General features: G+C 47.8%; 1 protein-coding gene across 1 annotated transcript in view; it reads left to right on the top strand.

The window, feature by feature from the left end:
* syt10 (synaptotagmin X) overlaps positions 1–13360 on the top strand; it is a 100699-nt gene that overhangs the window by 60447 nt on the left and 26892 nt on the right. The gene's annotated exons all lie outside the window — the stretch shown is intronic.

Raw genomic sequence — 13360 nt, forward strand, 5'->3', positions numbered from 1 at the left:
GGAGGCACTGTATAACGAGGCGAGAGGCAGGGTACCCCTTCGTTCAGCCTCGCAGGGTGGGTGGTGGCCAAAGTCCGATATGGTGCCAGCTGGTCCCAGTGCAGCAGGACTGCCTTCCGTTGCTCAGGCAGCCGCTGCCAGTATACCACATCAGAGATGCGTCAAGCACCTTTCCCGGCCCCTTTCAGCGACTTCCAAGCTGGTGAATAGTCCCGTCTTCTGGGAGGGCCAGTAGGCACAGACTGGGGTCCCCAGAAAGGCACTGCTGCATTGGCGCCCTAGGCTGGTGACCCTGCTCCTTCTGGGACATGCAAGCGCTCCACGCGCTGCCTCTGCCCAGGCTAGTAAAAGCATTTACAAAGCTTGCCCAGAATCTTTGTGACCCTGAAATATCTGGCCACCACTGGCCTGTGTGCCAACTGGAGCATTCTGGCATGGAGCCCACGGGGGATGTCCCGCTGCAGGAGAAGTCTGGTGCTGTTGGCAAAGTGCCACCACTGGAAGAGTAACCATTGTGCACCTTCAGTGTGCTTCACTGGGAGTAAAGGGCATCGGTCCCTGGATCCAGGATGGAGAACCCTGCCCACTCGGGCCACTGTCCCACCTCAGCCACCCCCTCACCTGCTGGTCAGTGGTGGGTGGTCTGCCTCACCTCCGGCTGCCCCTCAGCTGCCACCACCGCTTGCCCCTGGTCCTGCCGTGTTGTGTTGGGCCGCTGCAGGGTGCGTTGTGCTGCATCGGGCCGCTGTGGGACCGGAGGTAGTTGTTCCTGTGCCCGTCTTGTTTGCTTCCTGGAGTTGCCTTACCAGAGAGCTACAGCTTCAGTGCTGGGGTGGAGTGTTGCCCCTGGCACATCCGCACAGCAGGAAAGCAGGGTCAGGCTGATGATGCAGCAATCCTGCATGTCAGCAAGCCACACCTCGTGCTCCATTGTGATGCACAGCCACCTCTTCCCTTTCCGGATACCTCCACCATAGGAAACGTCTTCTCCAAATCCACCCTATCTAGTCCTTTCAACATTTGGTAGGTTTCAACGAGATCCCCCGCATTCTTCTAAATTCCAGTGAGCACAGGCCCAAAGCTGCCAAGTGCTCCAAATATGCTAACCCCTTCATTCCCAGAATCATCCTTGTGAACCTTCTCTGGACTCTCTCCAATGACAACACATCTGTCCTGAGATATGGGGCCCAATACTTCAAGTGTTGCCTGACTAGTGTCTTATAAAACCTCAGTATTATTTCCTTGCTTTTATATTCTATTTCCCTTGAAATAAATTCCAACATTGCATTTGCCTTCTTTACCACAGACTCAACCTGTGAATTAACCTTCTGGGAGTCTTGCACGAGGACTCCTAAGTCCCTCTGCACCTCTGATGTTTGAACCTTCTCCCCACTTAGGTAATAGTCTGCACTATTGTTCCTTTTACCAAAATGCATGATCACACATTTCCCAACACTGTATTCCATTTGCCACTTTTTTGCCTATTCTTCCAATTTGTCTAAGTCCTGCTGCAATTGCATTGCTTCCTCAGCACTACCTACCCCTCCACCTATCTTTGTATCATCCGCAAAATTTGCCACAAAGCCATCAATTCCATGATCTAGATCATAGACAAACAATGTGAAAAGCAGCGGTCCCAATACTGACCCCTGAGGAGCACCTCTAGTCACCGGCAGCCAACCAGAAAAGACCCCTTTTATTCCCACTCGCTGCCTCCCACCTGACAGCCCTTCCGCTATCCATGCCAGTCTCTTTCCTGTAATGCCAAAGTATTTTGACTGGACATTGATGTTACTTTACTGCTTCCTCTTCAGTAATTTGTGACCAGTTCTACATAACTTTCTGGATTTCATTTTCAGCATCTCCCCCCCCACCCTCCTGAGACTGATCTGCTCAGGTTATTGACGCGGCAGTGGGCTGGTCGTACTCAGTGAGATGGTGGAATTGGAGGATTGCTGTAACACAGTCCACCCACCTTCCTCACCCATGTGAGGAGAGCACACTCTGTCATTGTTCAGCTGCTGGACACAGCCTTATAATTCTAGTCTTAGCCTCATAGAACTCTGGAGCACAGAAACAGGCCCTTCTGTATATAGAAACATAGAAACCCTACAGCACAATACAGGCCCTTCGGCCCACAAAGCTGTGCTGAACATGTCCTTACCTTAGAACTACCTAGGCTTACCCATAGCCCTCTATTTTTCTCAGCTCCACGTATCCATCCAGGAGTCTCTTAAAAGACCCCATCATATCTGCCTCCACCACTGCTGCCAGCAGCCCATTTCACGCACTAGGCCATGCTAAACTGTTACTCACCTGGTCTCATACCCCTCCCTGACTCTGTAACCTCCATCTGGCCCCTAGACCCCTCCCTGACTCTGTAACCCCCTCCAGCCCCCTACACCCCTCCCTGTCTCTGTAACCCCCTCCAGCCCCTACACCCCTCCCTGTCTCTGTAACCCCCCAGCCCCTAGACCCCTCCCTGACTCTGTAACCCCCTCCAGCCCCTACACCCCTCCCTGTCTCTGTAACCCCCCCAGCCCCTAGACCCCTCCCTGACTCTGTAACCCCCTCCAGCCCCTACACCCCTCCCCGTCTCTGTAACCCCCTCCAGCCCCTACACCCCTCCCTGTCTCTGTAACCCCCTCCAGCCCCTACACCCCTCCCTGTCTCTGTAACCCCCCCAGCCCCTAGACCCCTCCCTGACTCTGTAACCCCCTCCAGCCCCTACACCCCTCCCTGTCTCTGTAACCCCCTCCAGCCCCTACACCCCTCCCTGTCTCTGTAACCCCATCTGGCCCCTACACCCCTCCCTGTCTCTGTAACCCCCCAGCCCCCACACCCTTCCCTGTCTCTGTAACCCCCTCCAGCCCCTACACCCCTCCCTGTCTCTGTAACCCCATCTGGCCCCTACACACCCCCCTGACTCTGTAACCCCCTCCAGCCCCTACACCCCCCCACCCTGTCTCTGTAACCCCATCTGGCCCCTACACACCCCATCACCATGTCAGACAAATCGTCCTGTGGTGAATGCGTTCAAACTGCTTCGGAGGGTCATTTAGGGACAGTTACATTAGAGACTTTTAAGAGACGATTAGATAGGCAGATGAATGTGAGGAAAATGGAGGGATATGGACATTGTGTCGACAGAAGAGAGTAGTTTAGTTGGCCATTTGATTACTAATTGAATTGGTTCAGCACAGCACTGTGAACTGAGGGGCCTGTCCCTGTGCTGTACTGTCCTGTCTATGTTCTATGGTCTATGTTCTCTGAAGATGAGATGTTATGGTCATTAGTTTTCTTCAATGATTACCTCCAGAAGAGCAGATGGAAAGTTCTGGAAGGAATGTTAATGATCTTTGTGTCATGTTCTGACGGTTGTGTAAATATTGACTCCAGAATAATTATGTCTGTCAGCTATCTTATAACAAGAGGGATTAACTCACTGAAGACCAGCGTGAAGCAACCTGCTACATTCCTTCCAACATTTGCAGGCACATTACATATTGGGTAGCGTCTCGGGGCAATGGGAGTGATGGACTTACTGACCAATTGGTTTGTTATTGTCACATGTACCGAGGTACAGTGAAAAGCTTGTCTTGTAATCTGTTCATACAGATCAGAACAAGGTGGAACAATAATAATGCAGAATAAAGTGTGACAGTTACAGAGAAGGTGAAGTGCTGGGAAACAGTATGGTACAAGATCATAACAAGGTGGAGAGGGAGGCCAAGAGTCCATCATATCACACTAGGGAGCCTAGGATAGAAACTGTCCTACAGCCTGGTGCTACATGCTTTCAGGCTTTTGTATCTTCTGCCATCTGGGAGGGAGCAGAAGAGAGAATGTCTAGGGTGGGTGGGGTCTGTGGTTACGCTGGCTGCTTTACTGAGGCAGAGAGAAGTGTAGACAGAGTCCACGGAGGGGAGGCTGGTTGCTGAGACATGCTGAGCTGTGTCCACGACTCTCTGCAGTTTCTTGTGGTCATGGGCAGAGCAGTTGCTGTACCGACCTGCGACACACTGGGTAGGAAGCTTTCTGAGGTGCATTGCTAAAAATAGGTAAGGGTTGATGGGGACATGCAAATTTCTTTTAGCCTCTTGAGCAAGTAGAGATGTTGGTGAGATGTCTTGGCGTCAGTGTGGCTGGACTGGTAATGTTCATTCTGAGAAACGTGAAGTTCTCAGCCTCAGCACTGTTGATGTAAACAGGACTGGGTGCTCTGCTCCTTTCCCAAAGTCAGTGGCCAGCTGATACTGAGATACGGCCTGTTGTCAGTGCAGGTAGCGGTAAGGTGCCAGGCCAGAACAAGATAGATTGTGAAGTCAAAACTTCACCTTCAGCATTCAGCCTGGAAATAATACATACCCAGGACAACAAGTATTACCGGTCTTTTAGTCCTTTATCTGTTTTAGATGTTTTAATGCAGAAAGAATCAAAATAAAAACAAATGAATTTTTTAAAAAAACAGTTACTGCTGTTACAATACCAGCTCACAATCTTGTGTATCAACTAGTTAGATTAGATTAGATTATGAGGACACACAGTCCTCTTTTATTGTCATTTAGTAATGCATGCATTAAGAAATGATACAATACTCCTCCGGTGTGATATCACAGAAACACAGGACAGACCAAGACTGAAAAACTAACAAAAAACACATAATTATAACATATAGTTACAACAGTGCAACAATACCATAACTTGATGAAGAACAGGCCATGGGCACAGTAAAAAAGTTCAAAGTCCTCGAAAGTCCCACATCTCACGCAGACGGGAAAAGGAAGAAAACTCTCCCTGCCATGCCCGACCACAGTCCGACTCTGAGTCGTCCGAAAACTTCGAGCCTCCGATCAGCCCTCCGACACTGAGTACCGAGCACCATCTCTATCCGAACGCTTCGACCTCAGCCTCGGTCGCCAGCAGCAGGCAAAGCCGGGGGTTTTGGGGCCTTCCCTCCGAAGATTCTCAATCGCACAGTAACAGCGGCAGCAAACCGGGCATTTCAGAAATTTCTCCAGATGTTCCTCTGCTTCTCACGTCTGTCTCCATCAAATCAGAATTGTCCGTGGCCCCTATTTAACAAATACGATATCATTTTACCAGAGAGCTGCGCGCGCTGTGTGGCACTGCCATCTTCTCCTCCCGCCACATATTAAATATGAAAATAAATAAAACAAAATATACAAAACCAATATGGTAGAATTATTGGCACACACATGCTTGACTTCCAAAAAGGTATTGCCTAGACCCTAAACAAATTCTCCTCGTTCACACTACTAGACCGATAAGGAACTTCGCACAACCACGCCATCCTGCACCGATGCCTTACTCGTGAAAATCCTTCCTCACCGTACGACCAGTACTCCTGGGGGAAATGTAGCTCCCAGTTTTGATGTTCTTTCTAGAACATTGTAACTCTTCTTCTACTCCGCAGTGCATAATAACATTACCGTTTTCTCTTAAAGTCACAGGGAACTATTTTAACGTTACCATGGTGAATAGGTAAGTGCACTTTAACAACAAAAAATAATATTCAATGGTCACCTGCTTACACATAGACCAATTCAGTACAGGAACAGGCCCTTTGGCCCAGAATGTTATGCCAAACCAACTAAATTAGTAATCAAATGGATAACTAACTAACCTCTTCTGCCTACACAATGTCCAGATCCCTCCATTTTCCTCATAGTCATGTGCCTAGCTCTCAGTCCCCTCAACCTCAACACCACTGATAGACAGGAGCAGGCGCACCCCCCACCCCCCACCCTTCCTGAAGTCAGTGACCAGCTCTTTTGTTTGGTTGACACCAGGACACTAGGCTGGAGATCTCCTTCCTGTACTCTGACTCACTGTTATCACAGGCCACCACGGTGGTTTCATCTGCAAACTAGTAGATGGAGTTAGTGTAGGATCTGGCCACTCAATTGCAAGAGTTGTGAGTATATCTGGATCAAATAAAAACCATAAATTTCCCCAGATTTCTGATTGCCAGGTGTTGGTACAAATCTCAGTTCTCGGAATTTGAGTGTGCTTCTGTTAACTTCCTTCCATCCCAATGGCAGGTCTTGATGTGCCCAGATAACATCTCAGCCAAAGATCTCTGTGTTCTAGCCAAGTCTCTTTTTCCTCCCAGGATTTGATACCCGTATTGGTTTATTATTGTCACATGCACATAGAAAGCTTTTTATCTGCATCCCATTCAGACTGATGATTCTCTGCGTAAGCACATCCTGTTAGTAAGAAGATGGCTGAATGCAGAATGTCATGCTACAGTTACAGAGACAGTGAAGTGCGCGTCGACAAATGAGGAGACGGCCATAATGAGGTCAAGAGTTCATCTTTTAGTGTTTGAGGGGTCTGTTCTGGAATCTGATAACAGCAGGATAGAAGCTGTCCCAGAATCGGGTTCTCAGCATTTCCTACCTTCTGTCTGATGGGGAAGGGAAGAAGAGAGAATGTCTAGGCTGGGAAGGATCCAAGGTTACGCTGGCTGCTTTACTGAGGCATTGAGAAGTAGAGATGCTGGCGAACTTTCCTGACTCTGGTACCTGTATGGCTGGACCAGGATAGGCTGGTCAGACAGGAAGATCTCTCTGGTGCTGTGCACCTGTAAAGATTGCTGAGGATCGACAGGAGACATGCCGAATTTGTTCAGGGAGTTGTGGTAATCTGGAAACAGTCCTTCTGTGACACGAGTCTGCATTTGGATGGAACAGGTAGCCCTTTGCAGGTGGGTATGTGGTCTGTTACTGACACTGCAGAGTAATCAGACCACGGACTCTCCCAGCACAGGAGGAGGCCATTCAGCCCATAATGCCAGGCATAGCAAGAGACCTCCTCCTTGAGAGCGCCCCAGTGTCACCCTCTTACTTCCTCCACAACCCTGTTCAAGCACTTGTCCAATTCAGTATTTATTTATTTAGAGATGCAGTATGGAACAGGCCTTTGAGTGCCGCCCACAACCCACCAATTTAACCCGAGCCTAATCACGGGACAATTTACAATGACGAAATAACCACTAACCGGTCTTTGGACTGTGGGAGGAAACCGGAGCACCTTGAGAAAACCCACATGCACACGGGAAGAACATACAAGCTTGCTTACAGGTGACGCTGGAACTGAACTCCGATGTTCTGAGCTGTGTTTCCCCACACCCCACTCCACTGATGACACCCATTACCTGTAACCCTCAGGTTTGTCCGGCGGCATTAGTCTAGGGAAGACAGTCTCTGGCCCCGTGAAATTTGAGGGGCAAAACCTCCTGTTTGTGTGGATGCTGCGTGATGCGTTCCCCTGTTACAAATCAGTACCATGAAATAACAGACAGTACATAATATGCAATTAAACGATTTAGCTTTATAATTCTTAGTTTGACTAGAGGTTTAGCAAAGAAAAACAAAAAGAAAAGGGCTCACTTTAATGAAACAGTCTAATGCACACCTTGGAGCTCATGGTTTCCTGTCTGGTGATCCCCCGGGCTTCGTCGACTTCCGGCTCCAATCCAAGTCCACTCCTTTCAGGCAACTTCCCTCTTCATCTTCCACCGAACAAAAGACCTCAAACAACTCACTCTCAAGCACACAAGAAAAAGCACTCCCTTCACTGGACAGCGCACATTCCAAAGCCCCCGTTATCTCTAGTCATAACCCAAACACTGCTGCTACAGAAAAACCATTACATTAGCAGTGGAACCTTTCCCAGGGTGTTACATACCTTTTTGCTTTCCATTCTCTGTCGAACCTGCCCTACTCATTGCAGAACCATTCCAGACCCTCTCCATATGACCATAAGACATAGGAATATATTTAGGCCACTTGTCCAATCGAGTCTGTGCCACCATTCCATCATGGCCAATTTAATTTCCATCTCAATTCATTTCTCTTGCCTTCTCCCTTACTAACCAAGAACCTATTAACTCAGCTGACTTTGGCAACAAATTCCACAGATTCACCACCCTCTGGCTAAAAAAAAAATCACCTCATCTTTGTTCTAAAGGGATTTTCTTCTATTGTGAGACTGTTCCCTCTGGTCCTATACTCTTCCACTATGGGAAATATCCTCTGCATGTCCACCTTATCCAGGCCTTTCAAAGGCATAGGTAGAATGGACAACCAGTGTGGAAATGGTTAATACAAGAAGGCAAAAATATTTAAGGTGATTGGAGGAGAGTATAAGAGGGAGGTCAGAGGTAGGTTTTTTACACGAGTGTGGTGGGCGTGTGAACGCGCTGCCACAGGTGATGGTAGAAGCAGATACATCAGGGACATTTAAGAGACTTAGGTAGGCACATGGATGATGGAAAAATGGAGGGCGATGTGGGAGTGAAGGGTTAGATTCATCTTCGTCGTCGTTAGGTTGCATCTGGAATTTCCAGTTGGCGGACAATTTCCCTCCACGCCGCTCTGACATATTGGGAAATCCCGTTCCTGGCAGGTTACAGCAGTGGTTTGCCTTTGCCTTATTTCATAATTTACTGGCATAATTTACATATTACTATCTAACTATTTATGGTTCTATTACTATTTATTATTTATGGTGCAACTGTAACGAAAACCAATTTCCCCCAGGATCAATAAAGTATGACTATGACTATGACTTCTGCTGGGTGAGTTTAAAGAGATCACCACTTCTAGATTCATTGGCACAACATCATAGACTGAAGAGCTCGTACTGTACTGTACTGCTCTATGTTCTATGTTCTATGTAATATTCCCAATTCTGAACTATTTATTATTCCAAATAACCTAATTCTGCTCCTGTGCCTTGCTGCGTTGTGGTCTTATATTCGGTAGCTTTCAATGAGATCCCCCTATCTTCTCTGCCTTGCCCCTGGCTGTCGCTGGGACCCATCCAGTAGGGTCCAGTGCATAATCTCCAGAACAGTTGAACCTTTCTGAGTGTGAGTTCAGCACTGGACACTCTGCCTCTCCAGTCAGGGTTCTACTGCTCAGCATAGTACTGAAACAGGCAAGTCAGAGTAACACACACAGAATGCTGGAAGAACACAGCAGCTCAGGCAGCATCAATGGGAATGAATAAGCAGTCTGCAGTTCAAGCTGCGACCCTTCAGCAGGACTGGAAAGCAAAGGTCAAGATATCAGAATGAGAAATGGTCATACCTCAAAGCAGACAGCTGGTGGTGTAGTGGCATCACTGAACTCTGAAGCAAGTGGTCTCAGGTTCAAATCTAGCTAGTTCCTCGCACACTTTGCATCCATGTTGGGTTGTGCATTGAACTTGCAACTCGGCCTCAAAAAGCAGAGTAAATGCTAAAGAAATGACAGGGTTGTCGCCAGACATGCTCAAGACATGGAGAGGAATGTCAACAATATTTCAGAGAGTTTGTAGTGACTTGCATTTTGTTTGTGTTGTTCTGGATTTCCAGCATCTGCAGAATCTCTTGTGTTTATGATTTGCTGCTCCACTGCAAAGTCTCTTCAAGGGATGTTTTCCCTGAAGAAGTTTAAATCTTCTCTTCAGTGGAGTTCTGCGAGACCCTTTCTCACCGATCCCTCTCTGTGATCTCTGATCTATCACCTTCCAGCTTGCTTTCCTTCCCTCCCCCAACCTGTCACAAGTGCGGGGCACGGGTGGGCCCAAAAACAGGACACACCACATTTTGTAGCATTAGCAAGAATAGAGTTTATTAATCGTTACTAGGAAAGCAGGGAAGCAAGGATTGTTCAGAGGGAGATCAAGGAGTGAGCAAAGCAGAAGCAGGAATAAGCGTGGCTAGACTCAGACTTGGACTTGGAACCCGGGACCCAGACTTGGAACTCGGAACATCAGAAACCTGGACTTGGAACTCAGAACATCAGAAACCTGGACTTGGAACTCAGAACATCAGAAACCTGGACTTGGAACTCGGAACATCGAAGCCTGGACCTTTCTTAGACACAGGACATGGAACACTGAGCCGGGGCTCCTCCTTGGACACAGGACATAGAGCAGGGACTATTCTTTTAGACACAGGATGCAGAACACTGAGAGACAGGATTCCCCAACCCAGAGTAGTGGCAAATAGCCAGACTTACTCAGTGGAGATGTGAACATGAAGAAACAGTTCCCCTCTTAGGGTAGCGGCAAAATGGCCAGACCTACTCAGTGGAGACGAGGGCACGAAGAGACGGTACCACACAACGATAGACAGTTCATAACTTGACACAAAACGGTTCCAAGTAGCGGCAAGCCCTTGACGCAGCCCAGGAGCTACAGACAGCGGCTCTAGTCTCACTCTGGCGGGTTAACTTGACAGACCCATTCCGGCGAGGTAGCACAGTGGCTCGATCAGGCAAGGTAACTTAACAGGCGGGCTCTGGTGAGGAGAGGCGACTGACTGGTACTCGCTTCGGGGGGAAGACTTGAGTAGCTCCGGCTATGTAACTTGACTCGTTCCGGCGGGGTGATTTGCTCACATTTGCTTCGGTGACATCAGATGACAATCTAGCAGCGAGTAGCTGTAAGCCCGACACTAAATACTGCTCGTTCAGCTGAGACTCAAGTGCCTTTAATTACAGAGCCCAAGAAACATGGGGAAACAATGAATTAAGGAAAACAAGGAGTCAACGATCCTGATTGTGAAACAAAGTAAATTTAAAGGGACCCAGGGAATAAGTGATCAGGACCATGACAGAACCTTCTTATTCTGGTTTCTTACCCCTTCCTTTCCAGTGTTAAAGGTCATGGTCCAAATTTCTGACTGTTAATTCCTTTTCATGAATGCTGCCTGACTTGCTGAGTTCCTCCAGCATTTTCAGAATCAGAATCAGAATCAGATCAGGATCAGGATCAGAATCCTTTATTATCACTAAGTATGTGGACACATACAGGGAATTTGATGCCAGTTTCCCTGAGCTCTCGCTGTACAGAATCAAAAAGCAAACAAAACAATAGTGCAAATAATCATGAACTATATACAATGAGGTATACCAGTGTATGTACAGGTGGACTTGGTTTATAATAGACTAAAACTCAAGTGTTCATAAGACTGATGGCAAACGGAAAGAAACTGTTCTTGTACCTATTTGTCTTGGCATACAGTGATCTAAAGCACCTACCAGAAGGAAGGAGTTGGAACAGGTGATGTCCAGGGTGTGATGGGTCTACAATGATGCTGTTTGCTTGCTTCCTGCACTCTAGATGCATATAAGTCCTGGATCGAGGGCAGCTTCACACCTATAATCCTTTCCGCAGCCCTGATGGTTCTTTGGAGTCTATTCTTGTCTTGTTTCGTAGCTGATCCAAACCAGACAGTGATGGACGAACAGAGAACAGACTGGATTATTCCTGAATAGAATTGAATCAGCAGCTCCTGAGGCAGGTTGTACTTCCTGAGTTGACGTAGGAAATACAACCTCTGCTGAGCCTTTTTGATAACAGTGTCCGCGTTGGGTGTCCACTTCAGGTCCTGGGAGACTGTGACACCCAGAAACCTGAAGGTCTCCACAGCAGACACAATACTGTTGAGATTAGTGAGTGGGGGGAGCATGGGGGGGGGGCTCCTCCTGAAGTCCACTGTCATCTCCACAGTCTTGAGCGTATTTAGCTCCAGATTGTTCTGACCACACCAGATGCCAGCCGTTCCACCACCCGTCTGTATGCAGACTCATCACCCTCACGGATAAGGCCAATGACAGTTGTGTCGTCTGCAAACTTCAGGAGCTTAACAGATGGATCCTGTGAGGTGCAGTCATTAGTGTAAAGGGAGAAGAGCAGTGGGGAGAGCACACATCTCTGGGGGTCACCGGTACTGATTGTCCGGGTGCTAGAAATGATGCTCCCCAGCCTCACTTGCTGCACCCTGTCAGTCAGGAACTATTCAGTGTGTTACTATGGATTTCCAGCTTCTGCAGAATTTCTTGTATTTGTGAACAGCGAAGTCAGTTGTAGCTTTCTGTCATGCTCACAAGGACAGTGAAGTACAGGTAGAATGAAAAGGTCCAGGTGTGGTACAGGTAGAATGAAAAGGTCCCAGTGAGGTACAGGTGGAATGAAAAGGTCCCCGTGAGGTACAGGTAGAATGAAAAGGTCCAGGTGTGGTACAGGTAGAATGAAAAGGTCCCAGTGAGGTACAGGTGGAATGAAAAGGTCCCAGTGAGGTACAGGTGGAATGAAAAGGTCCTGGTAAGGTACAAATAGGATGAAAAGGTTCCGGTGAGGTACAGATGGAATGAAAAGGTTCCGGTGACGTGCAGGTAGAATGAAAAGGTTCCGGTGAGGTACAGGTGGAATGAAAAGGTTCCGGTGAGGTACAGATGGAATGAAAAGGTGAGGTACAGGTGGAATGAAAAGCCGAGGAAAGAGGACCGGGTCGAGGCAACAGAGACTTTTGGAGAAGAGGAGTTCGGTGGGTAATACCGTTCCACCTGACCGGAAGTGTACCGAGAGTGGTGAGCGGCGTGAAGGATTGGGGTGCTTACTGATCTGGCTAACAACGGATGGTGCAATCCAGGGTATATTACGATCGAGGAACGTGTCTGCAGACTGGATATTGAACTTTTTACTGTTGGACTTCGGCCACATTCCACCGTGATACAACACTTGGAGGCACGGGAGGTCATTCCTGCCTGTGGCCATCGAACGTGCAGCTCCTCCCGTGGAGGGTCAGACACCCTGAGCCAATAGACTGGTCCTGGACTTATTTTCCATCTGGCATAGTTTGCATTTTGTTGTTTGATAGTTGGGATTTTTTGTATTGCTATATTTACGCTATTTATTTGCTATATTGCTCTATTTTTGGTTGGTGCGGCTGTAACGAAACCAAATTTCCCTCGGGATTAATGAAGTATCTATCTATCTATCTATCTAAAAGGTTCTGGTAAGGTGCAAATAGAATGAAAAGGTCCAGGTGAGGTACAGGTAGAATGAAATAATCCTGGTGAGGTACAGGTAGAATGAAAAGGTACAGGTGTGGTACAGGTAGAATGAAAAGGTCCCAGTGAGGTACAGGTGGAATGAAAAGTTCCAGGTGAGATACAGATGGAATGAAAAGCTTGCTTGAATCATCATCACAGGCACTTAGGTACAGACAACACACTGAACATAAATTGTACCACGTAGTGCAAAAAAAGGGCTGTAAACCAAGACATTAGTGCAAAAAAAAACACACTTGGAGACAAGTCCATGGTAGAGCCAGAGCTGGTCCATGGAACACTTTAACAAACTTCTAGAGATGCGCAATGAGGACCATCCTTTCTAGTTGCATCATGGCCTGGTATGGAAACGTCAACGGCCAGGAATGGAAACGTCTACAGAAAGTGGTAGATAAAACCCAGTCCAACACAGGCAGAACTGAGCACACCTACATGGAGAGCTGTCTCAAGAAAGCAGCATCCATCATCATGACACCCACTATCCG

The sequence above is a fragment of the Mobula hypostoma genome, chromosome 9, assembly GCF_963921235.1.
Source record: "Mobula hypostoma chromosome 9, sMobHyp1.1, whole genome shotgun sequence".
Classification (NCBI taxonomy): Eukaryota; Metazoa; Chordata; class Chondrichthyes; order Myliobatiformes; family Myliobatidae; genus Mobula; species Mobula hypostoma.